This window comes from Bubalus kerabau, chromosome 2 (assembly GCF_029407905.1).
Source record: "Bubalus kerabau isolate K-KA32 ecotype Philippines breed swamp buffalo chromosome 2, PCC_UOA_SB_1v2, whole genome shotgun sequence".
NCBI classification, from domain to species: Eukaryota; Metazoa; Chordata; class Mammalia; order Artiodactyla; family Bovidae; genus Bubalus; species Bubalus kerabau.
The window spans coordinates 81,376,155-81,393,732 of record NC_073625.1 but is presented as its reverse complement, the minus strand read 5'-3'; the positions used below and the strand labels follow the sequence as shown (position 1 = coordinate 81,393,732).

Here is a 17,578-nt window from a genome sequence, read left to right as displayed (position 1 = left end):
CCTAAATAAGGATATAAATGTATATATCCTTTGCTGTACACCTGGAACTAACACAACATAGTAAATCAACTAGACTTCAACAAAGAAACATACAAATGAAACCAAAAGCATGAGGACTAAGCAAAATAAGGCAAAGTGATGTTGCAAATTTACTGGCTATCATGAGGACCCAGTAAATGTTACACATTAGCTGCAGATTGCGTGATTAATTACTGTTTATTATCATCATTATCAGCAGCAGCAGCAACCATTACCCAGAATGCCTTTATTTAACCTTCAAGAGCTAGTTAAAATTTCATCTCATCTGAAAAGACTGCTCCAAAAAAATATGTTCATTTATCCTATTGTGATGCCCTGTGCCATCTTGTATTCATTTCTTCCCAGTTGCTTAGCATCTAGTACCTGGCCAGTAACTGCATATAGTAAATGCTCCATAAACAATTGATGAAGGAAGGAAAACAAACAAACAAAAATAATAAAACTTATTGTGTTGTCAATGTGTGACAAACTGTTCTAAAATATGCTAGGTATTAAGTCACTCAGTTCTCCAATAGCTCTATAATTAGCTACTCCTATTATCATGGGGTTGCAAAGAGTCGGACACGACTGAGCGACTGAACTGAACTGAACTGATTATCATCTTATTGCACAGGTAAGAAACTAAGAGATGAAAAAATTACAGTAACTTGGTCATAACCAAGACTGGAACCAAGCTTATTTGGCCCCAGATTCTGTGTTTAACCTTAATGGTTCATTGCTTTTTCTGGGACAGCAGAAAGACAAGAGTACAGAACTGGAAGTTCTCTAAAGTCTTTCCTGTTTCATATTCTGTAACCCTAGCATTTTTCTTAAAGTTCTAATCTAATATATGCAGAAATAATATATAAAATAATATTTCTTCAGGAGTTTTATAAAAGGTTCTAACTATTCACATTTATTCACTGGGCATTTCTAGTCTGATAAAATGACTATGTCTCCTATCAGTTAACCACAGCATGCCTACTCATACTCTCACCTACTTATGATTTTATTCAAGTTCATTTTTTTTTTTTTGCGATAAGTGGTTCTGTTTTAAATGGCATCAATTAGGAGTCACCTTGAATCTGGAATTTTATAATTCCTGAAGTTTAAGCTCTGTCTTCATCTTAAATAAAAGTTTTACCCAAATTTGACTATGCTAGATTCATACATTTAAAAATAAATTAGATTGAGTGCTGCTGGGAAGATGATGAGATATTGCAAGGCAAGCATTTTTTGTAGGGTTTTAATCAGCTTCCCTGAGCAGAAAGGACCTAGGGACACCGTATCTGTTTATATAACCCTGGTAAAGTAATGACAGTAAAAAGACTGTATTATAGAGTAAGCTGAATGATGCATGGAAGGACTAGATGAGTAGATTAACAATGAAGGCAGCTGGGGTTCAGTTCTGCTAGGGACCCTTAGAATTGTTTCTCTGCAGGAGAGAAAGCTGGGTCCTTCCCCATCAGGTCTGTCCATCATTGCTGAGGCTTGTGCCCTGTGGGAATTAGTTATCTCACACTACCAAGCTACCCTATGTGCAGGGTGAGTGAGCGTCCTATAACTTCCACGAAAACTATCCAGCAGAAAAGTAGAGTAGCAGGCATATGAACGGAGATGCTGCCGGAGTGCATGTAGCAGAGTCCACAATTGAAGCTGGCTTTACAGGCTTGCTTAGGGAACCTTAACAGTGAACCCCTTTCATACCCCGAAATCATCTTATACAGCATTCTTTTTTGCTGCTCAGAAATTTCACTGCCTCACATGAAGTTCAACTTTTTAATAACTTTTCGAAAGTGTATCTGGCTGGCACCTCTTTAGAAAAAGGATTAAAAATAAACTGAGTGTAGCAGATTCTAGTTCCTGCTACAGCTGTGGGTCCCAAGGTTATAACTGCTATTCACTGTCTCCCTCTCCTACCACTAGAGTCTTCTCACACCTGGCCAGCTCTCCTGTTGGCATATTAGCTGCTTGTCTGAAAGCAGAACAGACCTTCATCCCTTAGTCATCTGAGTCTTTGTTTACTTTGCTCCTTTGCAGGCAGTTATTGCTGATGCCTTTTTCTGACATTATTGAGCATGGAAGCACCGAATGATGGCACAGTGATCCACCTCAGTGTCCCAAAGACTCCTCCTCCATGCCTCCATGACGTGGCAGTGACCACAGAAATTCTTGATAATCACAGTCAGCAACATTGCCAGTTTACTAGCTCCTTTATTTACCTGCTCGTCCACAGGTATAAGGAGCCCAGAACAACTAGGCACAAGTTGAGACTTTTGGACTGGAGGAATTCTTAGTATTAATATATACTTTGGAAGAACATTTCTCTGCCAGGGTTAAAGAGCTCAAATTCTGCAGAATTTAAAGTTGCAAGAATAAGCACAAACCCCCTTGTGGTTTATTGAGAAGTATGGTGACCGTGGTTAATCCTTCTTTCAACATTTGATTCCCACACCTGTGTATTCTAGTACTAGGACAGACATCATATAATACCCGTCGATTAAATATGAGCATTGCATCAGAGAAGGCAGTGTCCTAACCATAGAAGGTGTCTTTGCCATGCTGGCATTTTGACTGAGCTTTTATGAAGCCATTCTTACATTCTGTCAGATTTTCTGTGATCCTGTGATCACATGCCTCCAACTTGAATGCAGAGTTACATCTGATTCACTGCCATGGGTGGGAGGAATAAGATAACCTCAAGTTTGCTCTTGATATTTTACCCTTATTATCTTACTACCTCTGATTCTCTAATCAGAAATCTAATGTAAAGTTTTCAACAGCTTCTAAATATTTATGATCTTTGAATAAAAACTCAGTGTTTTAGAAAATAATATGGGGTAAGTCTGCAAAACAGTTGGATCCATTGCAGGACAAGTTTAGGCCAGAAATGTATTTGCTGCATTACAATAATATATTAGGGATTAGAGTCACTTTAATTTTAGTACTAAGTAAGGCTCAGTTGTCAACACCTCATGATAGACCTTGGGTATTCTTCCTTCTCACTATGCAGTTACTTTAAGGCTATAGGTTCTTTCAAGGAGATATTGGTTAAGTGTTTGTTATATATACTTTTGGTGATATGATAGAATGTTTCCTCAAGAGAATTTGTCTCATTTTTGGTTATCAGGCCCTAGGTTAGCTCAGATCTGGAAACTGGGCAAAGAATAGTGATGTTTCATTGCAGAGGGTAATAGAAATCTTGGCCTACTATCTCTTGAGTTTTTTTTTTTTTATATCAAAGATAACCCTTTTGGCTTTTCATTTATTTCACTCCTAGATGTATCACTGTGTCTCACAATCATCATGGGACTCCGCAAATTAAGGACCCCTTATGTATCATACTGAGTTTCCCTTGTGGTGCAGCTGGCAGAGAATCCACCTGCAATGAGTGAGACCTGGGTTCAATCCCTAGGTTCGATCCAGATCCCCTGGAGAAGGAAAGGCTACCCACTCCAGTATTCTGGCCTAGATAATTCCATGGACTGTATAGTCCATGGGGTCGCAAAGAGTAGGACAGGACTGAGCAACTTTCACTATCACTATGTATCATATTAGTATTGCTGTGCTTTATACTAATTAAATTGACTTTAGGGGGCTTCCTGGTAGCTCAGATGGTAAAAGCACCTGTTTGCAATGCAGGAGACCCAAGTTCAATCCCTGGATCAGGAAGATCCCCTGGAGAAGGAAATGGCAACCCACTTCAGTACTCTTGCCTGGAAAATTCCATGGATGGAGGAACCTCCTAGGCTACAGTCCATGGGGTTGCAAAGAGAAACAACTGAGCAACTTCACTTTCACTTTTCCTGATGGCTATGGACCACCATCTGGCCTTGGCTATTCTGGAACATGTCATCTTCATTGACATCAGGAATCTCTCTCAGTGCACCAGCCCCTAGCAACCTGTATCATACATAGAACCTAGACTGGAAATTCATTTCACATACCACAGAGGCCAAAAGACTGTTCTATACATCTGTGTCTCTTTTGTTGTCTTGCATACAGGGTTATCATTACCTTCTTTCTAAATTCCATACATATGCTTATTATATTGTGTTGGTGTTTTTCTTTCTGGCTTACTTCACTCTGTATAATAGGCTCCAGTTTCATCCACCTCATTAGAACTGATTCTAACGTATTCTTTTTAATGGCTGAGTAATACTCCATTGTGTAAATGTACAGGTTCGATGCATGATACAGGATGCTCGGGGCTGGTGTACTGGGATGACCCAGAGGGATGGCATGGGGAGAGAGGTGGGAGGGAGTTTCAGGATGGGGAACACATGTACACCTGGGGTGTATTCATGTCAATGTATAGCAAAACCAATACAATATTGTAAAGTAATTAGCCTCCAATTAAAATAAATAAATGTATATTAACAAAAATAATAATAATAAAAAATAAAAAAGGAGTCTCTCTCTTATGACATCATCTCTTCCTACTAATTCTGTCCTACAGAGGCCAGCCACACTGAGCTTCTCAAAGATACTAGTGCTTTTCATTAATGCATGTCTTCTTAAGTACTCCAAGTATCACCATTGCACACCTCAGATTCCTACTTATTCTGTATCTTCTCCATAATTTTATCATAGAAGACCTACTAAGGCTGAACATTAAGTCTCCTTTGCACTTTTTATACATTTACTATTAAATTCCAGTGTGTGAATTTCACCAAAGTTTCCCCCTAGATGTGGCAAATGAAAGTTTTGAAAAATTTTCATGAAGGCCTTTGACTTTCCCATCATTCCCTGAGTTAATAGGTGGATATTTCCATAACTGTCATTCTCTTTCTTCTTGGTTTCCAATATGAATAAATAAATAAGCAAACAAATTAAAAAGTTGGCTAATTCCATGGTTTTCAAAATTCACCATTGTCCCCATTCAGTTCAATGTCAGAGTTACTCCATAAACCAGGCTTCTCTCTCCTGCTTCTCATTCCATTCTGAAACAGGTGAAACTATGGGTGATCATGGTGCCCAAAGCAAAACTTAATAACTTATTAAAATGAATCTTGTTTGGAAGGTGATACCCAGAAGCAGAAATGAAGAGATGAGGATAAATGACACAGGAAAGGAAACTATTTGTTCTCACTGAGAGCATTGGCACTTAATCCCTCTGTGGGCTTCAGTCTCTCTAAAAATCTGTATTGAATGCACTTTTTGAATGAAAAACCAGAGGCTGGGACCTTGTCACTACCCTCTAGCTCCACTGATTAATGGATTCATTGACTCTGCATTTCTGGGCTGCTTTGAGGGTAGTGCCTGAATTACTATAACAGAAAAGCAGAGAAATATGGCTGGTGTTTCATACTGGATGTGATAAGTGTGATGAGCTCTGTTTATGAAAAATGCAACTTAGTTTACAGTGGTCTGAGGGGACGTGTCATGGGACACAAGAAGAAATATTTCACTTATATTCATGATCTCATTTTTACTCAATATATCCATTTTATAGATGAGAACATTTAGGTTCCGATCCTGAAATAATGTACACAAGATCACACAAAAAGTGATAGAATATGACTAAAGCTCATAAGAAATTAAGAATCTCCAGTCCCACCCCAGACCTACTGAATCAGAATCTGCATTTAATAGGATGGCTGCTGCTTCTGCTGCTGCTAAGTCGCTTCAGTCGTGTCTGACTCTGTGCGACCCCATAGACGGCAGCCCACCAGGCTCCCCCGTCCCTGGGATTCTCCAGGCAAGACTACAGGAATGGGTTGCCATTTCCTTCTCCAATGCATGAAAGTGAAAAGTGAAAGTGAAGTCGCTCAGTCGTGTCTGACTTGTAGCGACCTCATGGACTGCAGCCTACCAGGTTCCTCTGTCCATGGGATTTTCCAGGCAAGAGTACTGGAGTGGGTTGCCATTGCTTTCTCTGAGCTAAAATGAGAGGAATACTTGAATTCGTTCAACAAATATGCATTGACTAAATATTTTCTAGTATTCTGGATTAAGATTTTAGCTTTCAAGCAACAGGATGTTTTCAAAGATTATTAAGTAGAAAGGTAGTAAAATGAACAGTATCAGAAATGCAGCCCAGAAATGCAGAGTTAGTGCCCATTGCCTATGTTGCAGCCAGCAGATTAAGGGTTCATACTTGAAGTGGAAGAGATACTGATGATTTCTTCCTTATGGTAAATGCAGGTTAGTGATAGAGAGATAAGGGCCTCCTTTGGGAAGCTGGCAACGGAAAAAAAAAAGAAAGGGCGAGTTTGGGGAAAGGTGCAGATAAATAATTGACAAAACTTTGTGCTTGGCATAAAAGAGATAAAATTGATGAAAGCAACGCATGATGCTTGGGAGAATTTGAAGAATGACAAAATGTTCATTATAAAACAAATAATGCAAGAAGAAAGTAATGACCCCAAATCACTGAAATGCCATGGATGCTTGAATAGAAACACCAGGTAAGAGAACAGCAACAACAAAAATGATAACATCATTTTTTTTCATTGTTTTTGTTTAATTGTTCTTTCCGCTTGTTGCAGGGCATGAAGACAGTCATTGCTTGTCATAATGCATGTTCTATAATCTTGACTTACCTACCAGTACCTCTCAAAATAACCCAGCTCTTCAAGTTTCATTAACAGCTCTGCCTATTTACAGGAACAAAGTGTCATCTTAGGAAGTGTCTTTCCAACAAATATACAGGCAGTGATTGGAATAAATCATGGGCCACATTATTCAAAAATGACTCAAATTGATAATATATTTGAGTTGTTTGAAGAGTACAAGAAAGATTCAGTTAACCCTACCACTAGGGGAAGGTTGACAATTTTAAAACAACACATATTCTGATGTTGTATCCTCTAATAAGTGACCCAGAAACATTATGAAGAAATAATGGAATAAACAGAGAGTATGACACAGATGGTGGACATTTGCTTGAACATCTCTGGATGGAAGATTATTAAAAGAAAACTCAGTAAAATCTTTAAGAAATTATTCATTCCTATTCATACTTGGTGTATATTTTATGGATTCATTTCTCCTACTGAAAAACAGTGTTTATTTTTAGGTTAATAAACACAACAATGTTGAAGGTCATACTACAATCTAAAACTATTTCAAGTGTTTTTGGTTTGGCCTTACGAAAAATGCATTTTTCCAAACAGTTTTTCTCCTTAATTTTTAAACCCTTGTGTATTTTTAAAGAAAATGTAATCCACATGTTCCTTGTGCATTTACACTTAACTCATCAAATTCCTCTTGTGTAGGAGTGACTTGGAGACCAAAAGACTTTGGAAATTATTTTTTTGCCTCTGAAGCTCTTTATTTTTATTTGGAAAGTAGCAGCATATTCTTTAGTATAGTTCATGTTGAAACCAGGTATTCAGCTTTTCATGTATGTAGATAACATAATTTAGAATATTTATATTTGTCCTTACATCTTACTTTCCCTAATGTACCATTATATTAATTACCATTAGTATAATGGTAATTTTTATCTTCATCATTATCATCTGTTGCAGTACTATTACTTTATCAATTACTATTATTAATGTTGTTATAAATGTCATAATAACATTAATAGTATTACAGAATATCTATATGTTCACAATATCTTCATTTACCAAGTGCCTTTATCTCACCTTTCCTTAAAGACTTGTGTGGAAAGAAACTCCCAAGCTTTGTAGTATACTCACCCATTTCATCTCCTGATAAAATATCAGGCAGAGAGAATTTGCCAATTGCTTTACATCCTCCAAAAATCTTCTCAGTTTATCTGTCTTATTTCTACTTTCTTGACTGAGTGCGCTATTCATCTCTCATAGCTATTTTTAACCTCTTCAAATCCTTGTACAACTGTCATGACTTTATAATCTGAATTAAAAGTCATATCTGACATATCTTATCGTTGAGCTGGAAGATTCTGCCCTACTTATTCCATTTATGTATTCTTTATATCCATGGACACTGCATTCTTCTAATTTGCTTGTTCTCTGAATTTTATCCATCACAGATCTTTAAATATGCTTCAATAATGTTGTGGATGTATGCTCTGAAACTCAAGAGCATCCCGAGTTCCTTTAAAAGTTAGGCCTATGTCTTTTTATTTCTTTCATATCTTCTTCCCATGCCTAGTTCTGATTGCTACAACTTTTAATCTTAGTAAATATGACTGGTGAGTTGTTAATTTTTAAAGTATTATGTGGCATGTACTACTAGTTTTCTCCATGAAAATAATATAGTAACTTACCAAATAAAAGTAGATTCTGATTCAGTCTCTTTTTAAAATTAGATTGCCTGCTTATAACCTATTGTAAGACTTGATCCTTAAAATATTTTTTTAATTTAACTAGAGTCTTGAAAGCATAGTATACATGGAAAGAACAAGTAGTGAACAAGATCTTCATCAAAATTGCTAGTTCATTTGAAAAACAGATACTGATGGACCAGAAGTAGTAGAGCCTTGCTTACGCTTTGTGCTAGAGTCTGACAATGAAGAAAGACAACCTCTTCTCTCAGACAACTGTTTTGCAAATCACGAATGCATATAATTTTAATACTGTGTGCAGAGAGATAGGACAAAGATCAAAGAGTAGAGGCAGGCATCTCTGTGTAGTTTCAGAAAAACACTTTTGGAGTAATCTCAAAGTTAAAAGGAGAAGGCAATGGCACCCCACTCCGGTGCTCTTGCCTGGAAAATCCCATGGACGGAGGAGCCTGGTAGGCTGCAGTCCATGGGGTCGCTGAGGGTCAGACACGACTGAGCGACTTCACTCTCACTTTTCACTTTCATGCATTGGAGAGGAAATGGCAACCCACTCCAGGGTTCTTGCCTGGAGAATCCCAGGGATGGGGGAGCCTGGTGGGCTGCCGTCTATGGGGTCGCACAGAGTCAGACACGACTGAAGCGACTTAGCAGCAGCAGAAGCAGCAAAGTTAAATAGGCTGTGTAAGCTAACCATTATAACAGGCAATCTAAAAGCCTCAATTTAATAGACATTGTACACAACACTTGTGTGGGTTACTGTTCCAAGCATCTTACAGTTATGAAGTCATTCAATCCTCATTACTATCCCATGGGTAAGCAGTGTTACTAGACTACTTTTACAAGTGAGAAACTTGAAATACATAACACTTTAGTGAATTACCCAAGGTCAACAGCAAGCACAGCCAGGACTTAAATATAGCTAGAGTGTGTCTCTAGAGTCCTTACAAGAGGCTTTTAATAGGAAATTTACAAACTCATGGAGAGCAATACACAGTCAGGGAAGAAAAAGTGGCTTGGCATTTCCTGAGGGCAAGTTATACCTGGGACAATGTCAAGAGATGGAGGAAGCTAAAGTAGTGAAAGCGAACAGTGGTACAGTGAAAAATGAGGGTTTTATCTTAAGTGGATCATTGTAATCTTTGGAATAACAGGGTTTTAATCTCAATGTTAGAATGTTCTCTAGGATCATGGAGACTGGGATACAAGATGATTGGAATGGAGGTGAAAAGACCTGGCAAAGGGAGTACCTGCAATAACACAAGTGAGAGAAACAGTAGAAATGTGCTTGGAGGGAAGCTGAAGTCATGTGAGTTATTCTAGGGGAGGACATGTGAGGGATTGGTAATCTGTTGATGTTGGACAAAAGAGAGAAACTTGTGTCTCGACTGGTTCCTCTGAATTTCTGATTAAGGCAACAGTGTATACAGAGGTGACTATTGAGATAGGGAAGAAAAGAGAATTGAACATTAGAAAACACATCTGATAAAATGAAAAAGAAAGTAGAGCTCATTATTGTATATTATCTATTGTCTTTTTAAAAAATATATGTAATATGCACAGCAAAGCTCTGATGAAAACAAGAACAAATATTATTGTGATTGGTCAGATCAGATTAGATCAGATCAGTTGCTCAGTCGTGTCCTACTCTTTGCGACCTCATGAATCGCAGCACGCCAGGCCTCCCTGTCCATCACCAACTCCCGCAGTTCACTCAGACTCACGTCCATCGAGTCAGTGATGCCATCCAGCCATCTCATCCTCTGTCGTCCCCTTCTCCTCCTGCCCCCAATCCCTCCCAGCATCAGAGTCTTTTCCAATGAGTCAACTCTTCGCATGAGGTGGCCAAAGTACTGGAGTTTCAGCTTTAGCATCATTCCTTCCAAAGAAATCCCAGGGCTGATCTCCTTCAGAATGGACTGGTTGGATCTCCATGCAGTCCAAGGGACTCTCAAGAGTCTTCTCCAACACCACAGTTCAGAAGCATCAATTATTTGGTGCTCATCCTTCTTCACAGTCCAACTCTCACATCCATACATGACCACTGGAAAAACCATAGCCTTGACTAGACGAAACTTTGTTGGCAAAGTAATGTCTCTGCTTTTGAATATGCTATCTAGGTTGGTCATAACTTTCCTTCCAAGGAATAAGCATCTTTTAATTTCATGGCTGCAGTCACCATCTGCGGTGATTTTGGAGCCCAGAAAAATAAAGTCTGACATGGTTTCCACTGTTTCCCCATCTATTTGCCATGAAGTGATGGGACCGGATGCCATGATCTTTGTTTTCTGAATGTTGAGCTTTAAGCCAACTTTTTCACTCTCCACTTTCACTTTCATCAAGAGGCTTTTGAGTTCCTCTTCACTTTCTGCCATAAGGGTGGTGTCATCTGCATAACTGAGGTTACTGATATTTTTCCTGGCAATCTTGATTCCAGCTTGTGTTTCTTCCAGTCCAGCATTTCTCATGATGTACTCTGAATATAAGTTAAATAAACAGGGTGATAATATACAGCCTTGACGAACTCCTTTTCCTATTTGGAACCAGTCTGTTGTTCCATGTCCAGTTCTAACTGTTGCTTCCTGACCTGCATACAAATTTCTCAAGAGGCAGGTCAGGTGGTCTGGTATTCCCATGTCTTTCAGAATTTTCTACAGTTTATTGTGATCCACACTGTCAAAGGCTTTGGCATAGTCAATAAAGCAGAAAGAGATGTTTTTCTGGAACTCTCTTGCTTTTTCCATGATCCAGCGGATGTTCGCAATTTGATCTCTGGTTCCTCTGCCTTTTCTAAAACCAGCTTGAACATGAGGAATTTCACGATTCATGTATTGCTGATGCCTGGCTTGGAGAATTTTGAGCATTACTTTACTAGCATGTGAGATGAGTGCAATTGTGTGGTAGTCTGAGCATTCTTTGGCATTGCGTTTCTTTGGGATTGGAATGAAAACTGACCTTTTCCAGTCCTGTGGCCACTGCTGAGTTTTCCACTGCTGGCATATTGAGTGCAGCACTTTCACAGCATCATCTTTCAGGATTTGGAATAGCTCAACTGGAATTCCATCACCTCCACTAGCTTTGTTCGTAGTGATGCTTTCTAAGGCCCACTTGACTTCACATTCCAGGATGTCTGGCTCTAGGTCAGTGATCACACCATCGTGATTATCTGGGTCATGAAGATCTTTTTTGTACAGTTCTTCTGTGTATTCTTGCCATCTCTTCTTAATATCTTCTGCTTCTGTTAGGTCCATACCGTTTCTGTCCTTTATCGAGCCCATCTTTGCATGAAAAGTTCCTTTGGTATCTCTGATTTTCTTGAAGAGATCTCTAGTCTTTCCCATTCTGTTGTTTTCCTCTATGTCTTTGCATTGATCGCTGAAGAAGGCTTTCTTATCTCTTCTTAAATTTTTCAGTAGAACTTTTGATTTTCCCCTATATTTTCTACATTTTCTTCAATAACGTGAACTAAGTATATTCCATTAAACTAAAAATAAGTATTACTGGAAGGTCTTTAAATGGTTATCTTATTTAAAGTTAACTTCTACGATCTTCCTGAAAAGCAAAATAAAGCACTTAGTAAAAGTAGATTTATTAACTTTGGATCAAGAATTCCCTTCTTGGAAGGTACTTTAAAGTAATACATAAATTCTCATTGTTTATTTATAAATATATTGTTATATGGAAAAATTAGCATCAACAATGTAGTTGTTGAAAACATTTATAGCACAGACATGTGAATGAATGCTACACATTCACTAGAACAGTTACTTATAAAAATACTTAATCTTCAGGGAAAATACTACTGATATATGAAAATAGCAGGGTATGAGTTCTTTGATCCTATTTGCATAGGATATCTCTGAGCAAAAGGTTATATTTAATTTTTTTGACTTGCATTTTTCAAGATCTTTAAAATATACACATATATTTACTTATAAAATGTGATAATAAAACATAGAAATAAAGGCATTTAGTTCATAGTGTGAGCAGTATCACTGCTGTTTAATCATTTCAAAGGGCTTACATTGCATTGTAAATACCCAGGCAAAGAGGAGTGGAAACGTCACCTGTATATTATGAGGCTGTCTGTGTCAGGGGAAGCAGCTAGTCAAAACCATGATTATACATAAGAATAAGTATGAAAAGCCAATGACTAGATTGGAAGTATGTTTTTCAGGAGTATTTGAATAAGATAGGAGGGAGAATATGAGAGGAGGGATAAAATTCTAGAATTTCAGATATTAAGAAGATAAAGATATTTGTTGAGATGTTATATTCTTGGGATTTCTAAAAAACAATGTCCAGGGTCTATACACAGATAGTGAATTGATCTGTGTTTTAGGCAAGTACTGCTTGCGCTGTTATATGTGTGGATACACTGACCAAATTTCAGATATGGTAGTGCTATGGAAATGCAAATCTTAAGGTAGCCATGTTTTTCCTTTGTCCCATGAAAAGGAATAGAATCTGAAAAATTTAATAATCTTTAATAACCTTAATCAGTTTTTGAAGAAAACATAAATATTTTAGATTAATTTGACATAGCTAAAAATGCAAGGGTATTAAAATGATTGAAATGATGGTATCCACATGTAAATATCTTTAACTGCATGTTAATAGAATGTTTATGCTATTTTTATACTAATTATGTATTGATATTTATTAAATGACTACTATAAGCAAGTGCTTTAAATGCATGATCTCATTTAATGGTCAGAAGAGATAAACTTATAGATAGATCAGAGACTGACTGAGACTAGTTGAATTGATTTTGTTACGCGGTCACCAAGAGACAGATTCATTAAAAAGCATAATATACATTTGGTAGATGTATATTCAGTTCAGTCGCTCAGTCATGTCTAACTCTTTGTGACCACATAAACTGCAGCATGCCAGGCCTCCCTGTCCATCACCAACTCCTGGAGTACACCTAAACCCATGTCCATTGAGTCGGTGATGCCATCCCGCCATCTCATCCTCTGTCGTCCCCTTCTCCTCCTGTCCCCAATCCCTCCCAGCATCAGGGTCTTTCCAATGAGTCAATTCTTCACATGAGGTGGCCAAAGTATTGGAGTTTCAGCTTTAGCATCAGTCCTTCCAAAGAACTCCCAAGCTGATCTCTTTTAGAATGGACTGGTTGGATCTCCTTGCAGTCCAAAGGACTCTCAAGGGTCTTCTCCAACGCCACAGTTCAAAAGCATCAATTCTTAGGCACTCAGCTTTATGTTGTCACAAATGGAAAGGTTTTGTTCTTTTTTGGCTGAATATTCCAGTGTATACAAATGTACACCACATCTTCTTTATCCATTCATTCACTGATGGGCAATTAGGTTTTAAATGTATCTTGATTGTTGTGCATAATGCTTCAGTGAAAATAGGGGTGCATATATCTTTTTAAGTTAGTATTTCTGCTTTCTTTGGGTAAATACTCAGAAGTGGAGTTGCTAGATCATTTGGTAGTTATATGTATGCATGCTCAGTTGCATCTGACTCTTGGAAACCCCATGGCTGTAGCCCACCAGGCTCCTCTGTTCATGGAATTTTCCAGGTAAGAATATTGGAATGGGTTTCCATTTCCCACTCCAGGAGATCTTCCTGATCCAGGGATCAAACTCATGTGTCTCCTACATTCACAGGCAGATTCTTTACAACTATGCCACTTTTCGGGAAGACCCTGTGGTAGCTCTAGTTTTAATTTTTTTGAGAAGCTTACATGGTCTAGAATGGCTGCACCAATTTATATTCCCACCAACAATGCACAAGGGTTCATTTTTCTCCATATCCTCACTAGCATTTTTTACCTTATCTTTTTGATAATAGTATTCTCACACATATGAAGTGATATTGTGGCTGACAATCAGAGAGATTAAATGATGCATCCAAGCAAGGTAGCATTCTGAATGTGGATTTTAACTCAGATATGCCTGGTGTCAATAGTAATGATCTTTTTCTACTCATATACTTGCTTCCTTTATTTTAAACATAGGATTATTAGACTTCAGAGGTGAAAGAACAGTTGAGATTACTTATTTCAATTAGTTCAATTCATGTTTTAGGGAACTATTGTTTAAAAGAGTTGGACTACTTACTTAAGGTCATGTAATGAACTATTAATTCTAGGTACCACCATGAATTGTGGTTGCTTTCTTTCCATATTTCAGGAACTAACAAGTTGGCCTAAAACCCTTACTGGGTTTAAATTGAAAAAAAAAAAAAAAAAAACTCCTACAATTTCCTTTTCCTCAGCAAGATGGTGGAGTCTGACTTGATTATTTACATCACACACTTTTTGGATCGGCTTCTAGTTCTTTCATTGCTTGAGTTTCTCTCTGTTAAGAAAAATGCATAATGAAAAAAAAATTATAATGGGAATTGGATCTTCTTAGGGCTACCAACATGGTAGACTTTGCTATTGATGTATTCCCTTTATTCTGATGATATCCTCGTGCTTTGAGAGAAAAAAAAAACCCAGCATTGTTCAACAACTGAAACAACTTCAGGCATCAACCAATTGTGAACCAATTGTGAAAATGTTTGAAGATCCAGACACTACAAGGCAAATGCAATAAACCAGGGATGGTTGGATATAGTTTTACTACATGACAGATAAGCCTGGCTTTAGGTAGGAATATTTAGATACATGCTGTTGCTGCTGCTGCTAAGTCGCTTCAGTCGTGTCCGATTCTGTGTGGCCCCATAGATGGCAGCCCACCAGGCTCCCCCATCCCTGGGATTCTCCAGGCAAGAACCCTGGAGTGGGTTGCCATTTCCTTCTCCAATGCAGAAAGTGAAAAGTGAAAGTGAAGCCGCTCAGTCGTGTCCGACTCTTAGCGACCCCATGGACTGCAGCCCACCAGGCTCCTCTGTCCTTGGGATTTTCCAGGCAAGAGTACTAGAATGGGGTGCCATAAATGCTAAGTATGCAAAATTTCAATATGAATGTGGAATTTACTCCGGAGCAACAGAATATCTTTACTTTAGAGGGTTGGTTCCAGCAATGAATAGAAATGCTTTGAGTTCACTCTGGGGACAACTGACCTCAGAAATTTTAATACAGAATTGGAATGCAGTTATGGAAGACTGCATGGCTAAAAGATAAATAATAATTCTGTGAATTCTCCACTTCAATCTCTTCAGCAGTGAATATGTTTCACTCATTGGTCTCTGTTTTCTTCTACCACCCCAAAGCACAATAACATTAAGGATCAATTCCTTTACCAGCCACAGTATCTTAGCGCAGTTCCAATGATGCGCCCACATATTCTCTACTATTTAACCACAGCAGTCATAACAAACAAAGATGTTCGAAAACACGGGCAAGTGCTAAAAGATCTGGTCAAATTTATTCAATAGAAACCTTGCACATATTTATATAAAGACCCAATTTTAGAATTTGTTAAATGCTTATATGTTAACTTCCATGGGGCTCACATAAAGCTGAAGGAATGTGGATCAATGCAAGTGAGTGATTTCTTCTTGGTGGCTTATCTTGAGGATTTCATTGAAAATACCTGTCTCCATATTTGAGACTTGTGTCACATCCATCAGTGTATCAGCATTAACATGTTGGCAGTTAAACTAAGCATGACTCCAGAATAAGTTGAAAAGTAGATTATAAATTTGATTACAAATGCAAGACTGAGTATCAAGACTGATTCTAAATTAGGTCATGATATTATGAGTAACAATACCATCTCACAAGTGATGAAACCATGCAAGTGATTGAAAAGACCAAAAGCCTTTTATTTAAGAAGCCAAATGCTGACCATGAATACTGAGAAGAAACTTAATCAGAATAGTAAGTAGAGGCTCCTAACTGTAACTCGGGATCCTGCCTTCTATTGAAGAGCTATATAGAAAAAAAATGAAAAAAAAAAACTATAAAAGAAGGTGAAATATTAAAACTATCATATAAAGGTAAAACATTTTAGAACAATTAGCATATTGACTACACATTTTGGAGAATTTGAATAAAATTGACTGTTTCATTAAAAAGTAAAATAAGAAGTAGATCCCTGAATTGGGGAGATGAATTACAAAAAGATGTACCCCTTGGACAAATGATTTTGTGCAAGTAAAACTGCACCGCTGCATCATTGTCAGCTTATCAGGGTTCAAGAATTCTAAGTGGACTATTAAATCCCCTTGTCCACTTCAGCTGGACACGCTTGAGCTATGTATCAATTCATGACTCTTTGTAGTCACTCTTCAAATAGGGACTTCAAAATCCTTTCTTTGGTCTCACACAGCATCTCCCTTAACTTTTGTCACATTGGTGTTGCTTTGCTGCTCATCTTCATTTGGGGTGTACTGCTGATATGTTACTACAATCATGACACTGATTGTTTCTTTAATTATTGCTCTTAGGAGTGTCTTGGTCTTATGCCAATATCAACAGTGCTTTCATCTTTAGAGCTCTAAGCAAGCACTGTATTCTATAGTCATATGAACTGCAGACTCCACTATAATAGATCTGTTCTCAATAGACACTTTAAGCTTATATTCAATTACTTTTTCACTCATAGGATTTTAACATTAGGTCGAAATTGTACATCTTGTTCTACTAATTATGAACAATAAAATTTTTTACGTTCTCTGAATTACTATAACTCGGAAATAGAATTAGAAACTCATATGCTTTTAAACTAGTAGTTCTAAAAGTATGCTTAAGTGATTCAGACGTATTAACATCAACTGGTCACTTATTAGAAATAAAAATTCTTGGGCCCACTCAAGAATCACTACTGAATGATTCTGATGTGCGTTGATGTTGATTGAGAGCAACAGATTTAAACCATGATGTTTTACTTGCTTTACTCCTCAAATATTGTATATTACAACCAAACATGATGATCCATTATTTTCCAGGAAAAGTACCAGGTTTGCCTATGTTTCTCTTTCCCAAATGGCATGTGTAAGTTAGGGAAACTCGAAAGCACACTGAAAAAAATAATAGTATGATGGCGATCATACCAAATGTCCCCACTGACTTCATGGTAAACACGATTTGCCAATTTTTTTTTTTAATAGATGAAAATACTACAACACACCTTTTTGTATATTTCTTATATATATTTCTTAAGATTTATTTCATTACTCCTAATATCAGAGAACAAACTATATACTGGATTGGCCAAAAAATGTTCATTCAGTTTTTCCATAACATGTTACATAAAAACCACAATGAATATTTTGGCTAATCCAATATATCAAAGATTTTAGAATATTTGTTCAGTACTCAGTTATCATATTTGTTCATTGCTTTGTAGTTTATTTCAAAATTAGACACTGTGAATGAAAAGCTTCTTGAGTTAAAAGTGCTGATTGAAGAAAGGGTCATTA

At 37.5% G+C, this 17,578-nt stretch overlaps 1 pseudogene; it reads left to right on the top strand.

The window, feature by feature from the left end:
- The first annotated feature begins 14,486 nt into the window (after positions 1-14,486).
- On the top strand, positions 14,487-16,042 carry LOC129644439 (eukaryotic translation initiation factor 3 subunit E-like; annotated as a pseudogene).
- The last annotated feature ends 1,536 nt before the right edge of the window (positions 16,043-17,578 follow it).